The sequence below is a fragment of the Hemitrygon akajei genome, chromosome 12 (genome assembly GCF_048418815.1).
Source record: "Hemitrygon akajei chromosome 12, sHemAka1.3, whole genome shotgun sequence".
NCBI lineage: Eukaryota > Metazoa > Chordata > Chondrichthyes > Myliobatiformes > Dasyatidae > Hemitrygon > Hemitrygon akajei.
The window spans coordinates 7,922,146-7,930,363 of NC_133135.1; positions in this window are offsets into that span (position 1 = coordinate 7,922,146).

Below are 8,218 nucleotides of genomic sequence, written 5' to 3' on the forward strand. Positions count from 1 at the left end.
GGGTGGAAGTTTGAGGCAAAGTGGATGAAACTGATGAGCTCAGCATGGGTGCATGAAACAGCATCAGTACAGTTGTCAATGAAGTGCAGGAAGCGTTGGGGAGAATTACTGGGGAACATGGACTGTTCTACGTAACCAAGGAAAAAGGCAAGCATAGTTGGGGCCCATGGCTACCCCTCGAGTGTGAAGAATTTGGGAGGAGCCAAAGGAGAGATTATTGAGGGTGAGGATCAGTTCTGTCAGACATAGAAGGATGTTAAGGGAGGGGAATTGCTTGGTTCTTTTTTTGAGAAAGCAATGAAGAGCTTTGAGGCCTTCTTGAAGGGGGATGGAAGTATATAGGGACTGAATATCCATGGTGAAAAAGAGGTGGGCAGGGCCAGGGAATTGAAAGTTAGTGAGGAGATTGACAGCATGAGAAGTGTTGTGGATGCAGATGAACTAAGGGGGATAGAATGGAAGACATGGGTTCGGTGGATAATGAGGTGGTCAGGGCCAGTGAATTGTAAGTAAATGAAGAAATCGAAAATTTCACAATACAAAAGATTCTGCAGATGCTGGAAATCTAGAGCAACGCACACACAATGCTGTAGGAACTCAGCAGGTCTGTGGAGAGGAATAAATAGTTGACATTTTGGGCTAAGGCCCTTTTTCAGGACTGGAAAAGGAAGAACCCAGAATAGAAAGATGGGGAGAGGTGAAGGAGTACAAGCTAGAAGGTGATAGGTGAAGGCAGGTGAGGGGGTATGCAGTAAGAACCTGGGAGATGATGGGGGAAAAGATAAAAGGCTGGAGAAGAAGGAGTCTAATAGGAGAGGAGAGTGGATCGTGGAGTAAAGGGAAGGAAGGGGGGAAACAGGTGGAGGTGATAGGCAGTTGAGGAGAACAAAAGAGGTAAGAGGGGAGCCCGAGTGAGGGGTTGAAGAATAGGGGATGGGGGAGGGAGGAAATTACTGTAAGTTGGAGAAATCAATATTTCACATATTCACTCAGTGGCCACTTTATTAAGTACACCTGCAGAATCAGAATCAGGTTTAATATCACTGGCATATGTTATGAAACTTGTCTTGTGGCAGCAGTACAATACAATCCATTATCATAAAAACTATAAATTGAAATAAGATAAATATATATATTAAATAAGCAGTGCAATAAGTAGCACAAAAAGAATAGTAAGGGAATGTACATGGTTTATTGTCCTTTCAGAACTGTGACGGTGGAGGGGAAGAAGTACACCATCTCATTGATGTGAAAATCTAATCAGCCCGTCATGTGGCAGCAACTCAATGCACAACAGCACGCAGACATGGTCAAGAGGTTCAGCTGATGTTCAGATTAAACATCAGAATGGAGAAGAAACGTGATCTAAGTGAGTTTGACTGTGGAATGATTGTTGGTGCCGGATGGGGTGGTTTGAGTATCTCAGAAACTGCTGATCTGCTGGGATTTTCATTCACAACAGTCTCTGGAGAATACAGGGAATGATGCAGGAAACAAAAAAAACCATCCAGTGAGCGCCAGTTCTGTGGGTGAAAATGCCTTGTTAAGAGAGAGGGCAGAGGAGAATGATCGGACTGGTTCAAGCTGACAGGAAGGCAACAGTAACTCAAGTAACCGTGCATTACAACAGTGGTGTGCAGAGGAGCATCTCTGAATGCACAACACATCAAACCTTGAAGTGGAGAGCTGCGGCAGCAGAAGACTACAAATATTCACTCAGTGGCAATATTATTAGGTACAGGAGGTACAGAACACTACAGAACAGAAACAGGCTCATCGGCCCATCTAATCTGTGCTGAACCATTAATTTACCAATCCCCTTCGACCTGCACCTGGACCATAGACTCCATAGCCCTTTCATTCATGAACCCATCCAAGTTTCTCTAAAATGTTAAAATCAACCCCATGTCTACCACTTGGGCTGACAATTCATCCCATGCTCTCACCAACCTCAGAGTGAAGAAGTTCCCCCTCATGGTCCTTTTAAACATTTTGCCTTTGATATTTAACCCATAACTTCTAGTTGTAGTCTCTTCCAATCTCAGTGGAAAAAGCCTGCTTGTATTTTCCCTATAACTTCAGCTCCCAATAATATCCTTGTAAAATTTACTCTATACTCTTTCAATCTCATTTATATCTTTCCTGTAGGTAGGTAACCAAAACTGCACAAAATACTCCAAATTAGGCCTTTCCAACATCTTACACAATTCCAACATAATATCCCAAATCCTGTACTCAATATAATGGCTTATGAAGGCCAATGTTTCAAAAGCTTTCTTTATGACCTATGATGCCACTTCTAAGGAAGTACGGATTTGTACTCCCAGATCCTTCAGTTCTAATCCTCATCATACAGGTCCTAACCTGGTTTGTCCTCCGAAAGTGCAACACCTCACACTTGTCTGCATTAAATTCCATCTGTCATTTTTCAGCCCATTTTCCAAGCTGGTCCAGATCCTACTGCAAGCTTTGATAGTCTTCCTTGTTATCCACTACACCCCCAATATTGGTATCATCCACAAATTTACTGATTCTGTTAACCACATTGTCATCCAGACTGTTGATACAGATGACAAACAACCCTGGTCAAACCCCACTTGGAGTACTGTGCTCAGTTCTGGTCGCCTCACTACAGGAAAGATGTGGAAGCCATAGAAAGGGTGCAGAGGAGATTTACAAGGATGTTGCCTGGATTGGGGAGCATGCCTTATGAGAATAGGTTGAGTGAACTCAGCCTTTTCTCCTTGGAGCGACGGAGGATGAGAGGTGACCTGATAGAGGTGTATAGGATGCTGAGAGGCATTGATCATGTGGATAGTCAGAGGTTTTTTCCCAGGACTGAAATGGCTGCCACAAGAGTGCACAGGGTTAAGGTGCTGGGGAGTAGGTACAGAGGAGATGTCAGGAGTAGGTTTTTTACTCAGAGAGTGGTGAGTGTGTGGAGTGGGCTGCCAGCAACGGTGGTGGAGGCAGATATGATAGGGTCTTTTAAGAGACTTTTGGATAGGTACATGGAGCTTAGAAAAATAGAGGGCTATAGGTAAGTCTAGTAATTTCTAAGGTAGGGGCATGTTCGGGCCAACCTTGTGGGTCGAAGGGCCTGTATTGTGCTGTAGGTTTTCTACGTTTCTATGTTTCTAATGGACTCAGCACCAATCCCTGTGGCACAGCAATAGTCATAGGCCTCCAGTCAGAGTAAGGCAACCATCTACTATCACTCTTTCAGTCCTGAAGGAGGGTCTCAGCTTGAAATGTTGACTGTTTACTTTTTTCTATAGACACTGCCTGATCTACTGAGCTCCTCCAGCATTTTCAGCGTTGTTTTGTATTTCCAGTATCTGAAGACTTGCTTGTGTTTGTGACTTACCACCACTCTCTAGCCTCTTCTGTGAAGCCAGTGTCTAATCCAATTTACTACCTCATCTTGAATGCCAGTTGACTGAACCTTCTTGATCAACCTGCCTTGTGGGACGTTGCCAAAGTTAAGCAGGCAACATCCACTGCCATGTCTTTACCAACTTTCCTGGTAACTTCCTCAAAAAACTCTATAAGATAGGTTAGACACGACTCTACACACATAAAGCCAAGTTATTTATCCTTATCTATCCAAATACATATATATCTGGTCCCTTGGAATACCTTCTTATAACTTACCCACTACTGATGATGTCAAACTCAGTGGCCTATAATCTCCTGGCTTATTCTTGGAGCCTTTCTTAAACAATGGGACACTATTAGCTATCCTCCAAATCTCCGGTACCTCACCCATGCCTAAGGATGTTTTACGTATCTTTGCTAGAGCCCCTGCAATTTTTGCACTGACCTTCTGAGTTCTTCCAGCATCTTGTGTGTGTTTCTCTAGATTCCCAGAATTTGTAGAATATAAGAGGGCTTATTTTGAAGGTGAATGGAGGAAAGTATATTAGGGAAGTCAGAGGTAGGTTTTTTACGTAGAGAGTGGTGAGTGCATGGAACACATCTGTCAGGTGTGGTAGTAGAGTTAGACATTAGGGGCATTTAAGAAACTCTTAAGTAGGGCACATGGATGAAAGAAAAATGTAAGACTATGTAAGAGGGAAGGGTTAGATTGATCTTGGAGTAGGTTAAAAAGGCCAACACAACATTGTGAGCCAAAAGGCCTGTATAATTCTATGTTTTAACATACAAGGGCTGACATGGAATAATTTCAAAGTGTAGGTCATCATTTTCCTTGGTAAGGGGCAATAAAGGCTCCGGTATTCAGAGAGGGAATTCCTTTTGGAAGTTCTTGGGATGAAGGAACAGAAATTAAAGTGCTGGAGATATCATAAAATTAGACAACATCTGTGGAGGTGAATTGGGTGGGTCAAAATTTCAGGTAAAGACCCTCCCTCTGCCTGCACTGAAAGTGGCCACCCATTTCCCATTCCTAGTCTGAACATGGTCTCCTGTACTGTTACGATGAGGTCAAATGTAGGTAGGAGGACAGGAGCTTGCTGACTCATGGCATGCTGGGCCCTGCAGATCCATTCATTAATTCGATTATTTTACACTTCATTCTGAGTCCTGAAAAAATGGTGTTGGCCCAGAACATCAACTGTTTATTCCCCTCTGTGGATGCTGCCTGGCCTGCAAAATTCCTCCAGAATTTTGTGTATATTAGTCTGGATTTCCAGCATCTGCAGAATCTCTTGTCTTTATGAGTAGCAATCTACCTTATGTTTGCCTTCATAAAACACCTTTGCTTTTATCTAATGAATTCTCCACTCTGGAAGGGAAGTGGGTCAAGGACTGGGGTGCAGTGCGGATAGGATAAAGGAGGCACATAGACATGATCCCTGTTATCACCCACTCCAAAGACCCTCCAGAGAATCAGCTCTGTGCTAATAATGGAAGCCTTACTCAAGCAGTCTCCATAGACACCAGAGCTATGATTTATATGTATTTTTTGTTTTAGCAACTGTACACAGTACCAAAATAATTTGACCACAACAAACACATTTATCTTGTTGACATGATCACAGCAGTGTGGAGCTTGGTGGTTAGTCACTGTAGACGGAGCTGGACAATGAAATACATATGGTTGTGATGTTTCGCTCTGCACCAGAATCTCTTCTAATATCAGGGTGGAATGGTGCACAGCGCACAAATGTGCCTACTGGCCTGGGGCTTAAAGGCGCCAAGCCAAGAAGTTTTGAGTTTTTGAGAGTTCGATTCCAAGGTGGCTGATTTCACTCAGAGGTCACCTTGGAGGGAAATATTCCGGATTTCCAAAAACGACAAATGAAGGGGCCACTGAGTATGCTCGAGGCAACACCCTGCATTTCTTGTACTTGATTTAGTTGTTATTAACAAAGCCAGCACTTCTTTGTCTATCACTGACTGCCCTCGAGAAAGTTCTGGTGAGCTGTTGTACTGTTGGTATCCTTAAGGTGAAGATATGCCATGTACCTTTGAACACAAAACATGGAACAGTAAAACAAAGTATATAGCCTTTGGCCAACAATGTTATGCCGATCTTTTAACTAACTCCAAGATCAATCTACCCTTTCCCTCCCACAGAGCTCTCCATTTTTCCTTCACCTATGTGTGTATCTCAGAGTCTCTTAAGATTTACGGGAAGAAGGTAAGGGAATGGGGTTGAGAGGGATAATAAAACATGATGGAATGATGAAGTAGACCAGATGGGCCAAATGGCCTAATTCTGCTCCTATGCTTTATGGTCTTATGTTGTTAATTGTCCCTAATATATCTGCCTCTACCACTGCCCTGGAAGAGCGTTCCATTCTGTGAAATCCAACCATTGAGCACATCTACATGAAATGCAGCATCAGGAATCCCCACTTACCCAGGTCATGCTCTTTTCTCACTGCTGCCATCAGGTAGAAGGTAGAAGAGCCTCAGGACTCACACCACCAGGTTCAAGAACAGTCTACTCATCGGCCATCAAGCTTGGGGATAACATCATTGAAATGTTCCCACAACCAATTATCTCTCTTTATGCACTCTTTATCTCATTACTTCATGTTCTCGTTATTTATTTATACTTGCATTTGCACGGTTTGTTGTCTTCTACGCTTTGACTAATCTTTCATTGATTGTGTTACAGTTACTATTCTATTGATTAGCTGAACATGAACCTTAGGGTTGTATATGGTGACACATATGTACTTTGACAATATAATTTACTTTGAACTTTGAAATAAACTACCTCTGACATCCCCACTATGCTTTCCTCCAATCATCTTACAATAATGTCCTCTTGTATCAGCCATTACTGCCCTGGTCTAACTAGTATAAGGATATTAACTCTGGATATTTCCAAGATTTAAACCAACTGGCAATGAATGAACTCCTACTATTGGAAATATCCTTTCCATGACAACTCTATCCAGGCCTTTTCGTATTTAGTAAGTTTCAATGAGATACCACTCATCCTTCTGAAATTTCTCACACTATTCTAAATGACGGAGGAAATCTGAGGGTTAATGGAGAAAAGCCCAGGGCAAGTGAACCATTGACTTGCTTTGGTACATCACGTGATCCAAATAGCCTCTCCTGTGTTGTAACCACTCCCTGGTATTCTGTCCAGCAACTCAATTCAGTCTAAAGTCAGTTTACTTTTTAATTTGTCTTGTAAATGCATCTTATTATTTGTTAATTTATTTGTGGTAATATTACTTTCTATGCTGTCTGTGAGTTATACGTACCACGTTGTGCACCTTGGTTTGGAGGAACGTTGTCTTGTTTGATGGTATACATGCATACAGCTGAATGACAACAAACTGAACTTGAACTAAATTTCCCCTTTGTGGCTGGGTGTGACATTATCTTTGATGATTTCCTCTAAAATCATAGTGTTCAATGATTATCGCCTGGTATGGGAACACCGATGCCCTTGAATGGAAGATCCTACAAAAAGTAGTGGACACCGCCCAGTCCATCACGATTAAAGGCCCTCCCCACCATTGAACACATCTGCATGAAAGGCTGTCACACGAGAGCAGCATCCATCATCAGGGACCCCCCCCCCCCCCCCACTCAGGACATGCTCTATTCTTGCTGCTGCCATCAGGAAGAAGGTACAGGAGCCTCAGGACTCACACCACCAGGTTCAGGAATAATTATTACCCCTCAACCATCAGTCTCCTGAATCAGAGGGGAAAACTTCAATTAACTTTATTCACCTCGACATTGAACTGTTCCCACAACCTATGGACTCACTTTCAAGGACTCTTCATCTGATGTTCTTGATATTTATTGCTTATTTCTTTCTTTCTTTTTGTACTTGCACAGTTTGTTGTCATCTGCACTCTGGCTGAACGCACAAAGTTAGGCGGTCTTTCATTGATTCTGCTTTGGTTACTGTTCTATAGATTTACTGAGCATGCCCACAGGAAAATGAATCACTGGGTTGTATATGGTGATATATAGGTACTCTGAGAATAAATTTATTTTGAACTTTTGAAAAGATTGTTGGGGTGTTTTATTGCACAATATTATTGAGGATCCCGGCAGGGTGAATTTGGGGAAGAAGTGCTCCGATGTCATTAAACTCTCTTGCTAAGAGGACAATAGACACAGAATCTTTGTACAACATTGAGGCAGAGGGAGACAGATTATCAGCGGCACATTCAGAACAGCCACCATCTTATTGAAGTTCACAGCAGGCCTGAAAGGCCGAGTGGCCTAACTCCTGCTCCTAATTCGCACATCAATATATATATTCCACTCAATGGCACAGAAGCGAAGTGCACTGCTGTTCCCTGCCCTCCGCACCCTGTGGGAACAATAGAAACAAAGACGTAAATTGTTCATCCCAAGAGTAATGGTCCTGAAGTGGTGTCAGTGGTTTGGCCAGCCCCTGTATCCCAGTGGGAGAGCAGCACAATCCTTCAACTTGCTTCATTATGCTTAGGTCTAATCCCTGGTACTCAAAGAGTGCTACGTCTGAACATAAGGAAAATGAATCAGTTAGGATTTTCCCCAGGCATTCGTCGCCTTAAAATTTATGCACTTCAAAGTGAAAGTCAAGGTCAAATTTATTGCCATATTTGAAGATTCAAGATTATTTAATCTTATTTCCACTACACAGGTATAAATGAGAATGAAATAAATGTTACTCCAGATCTGATACAACACATAAAAACACAATAAGATAAAGAACACAATAATAATAAACACAGAATAAATATAAATACATAAGATAGTTTATATATAAAGATTGATCGTATGTTCA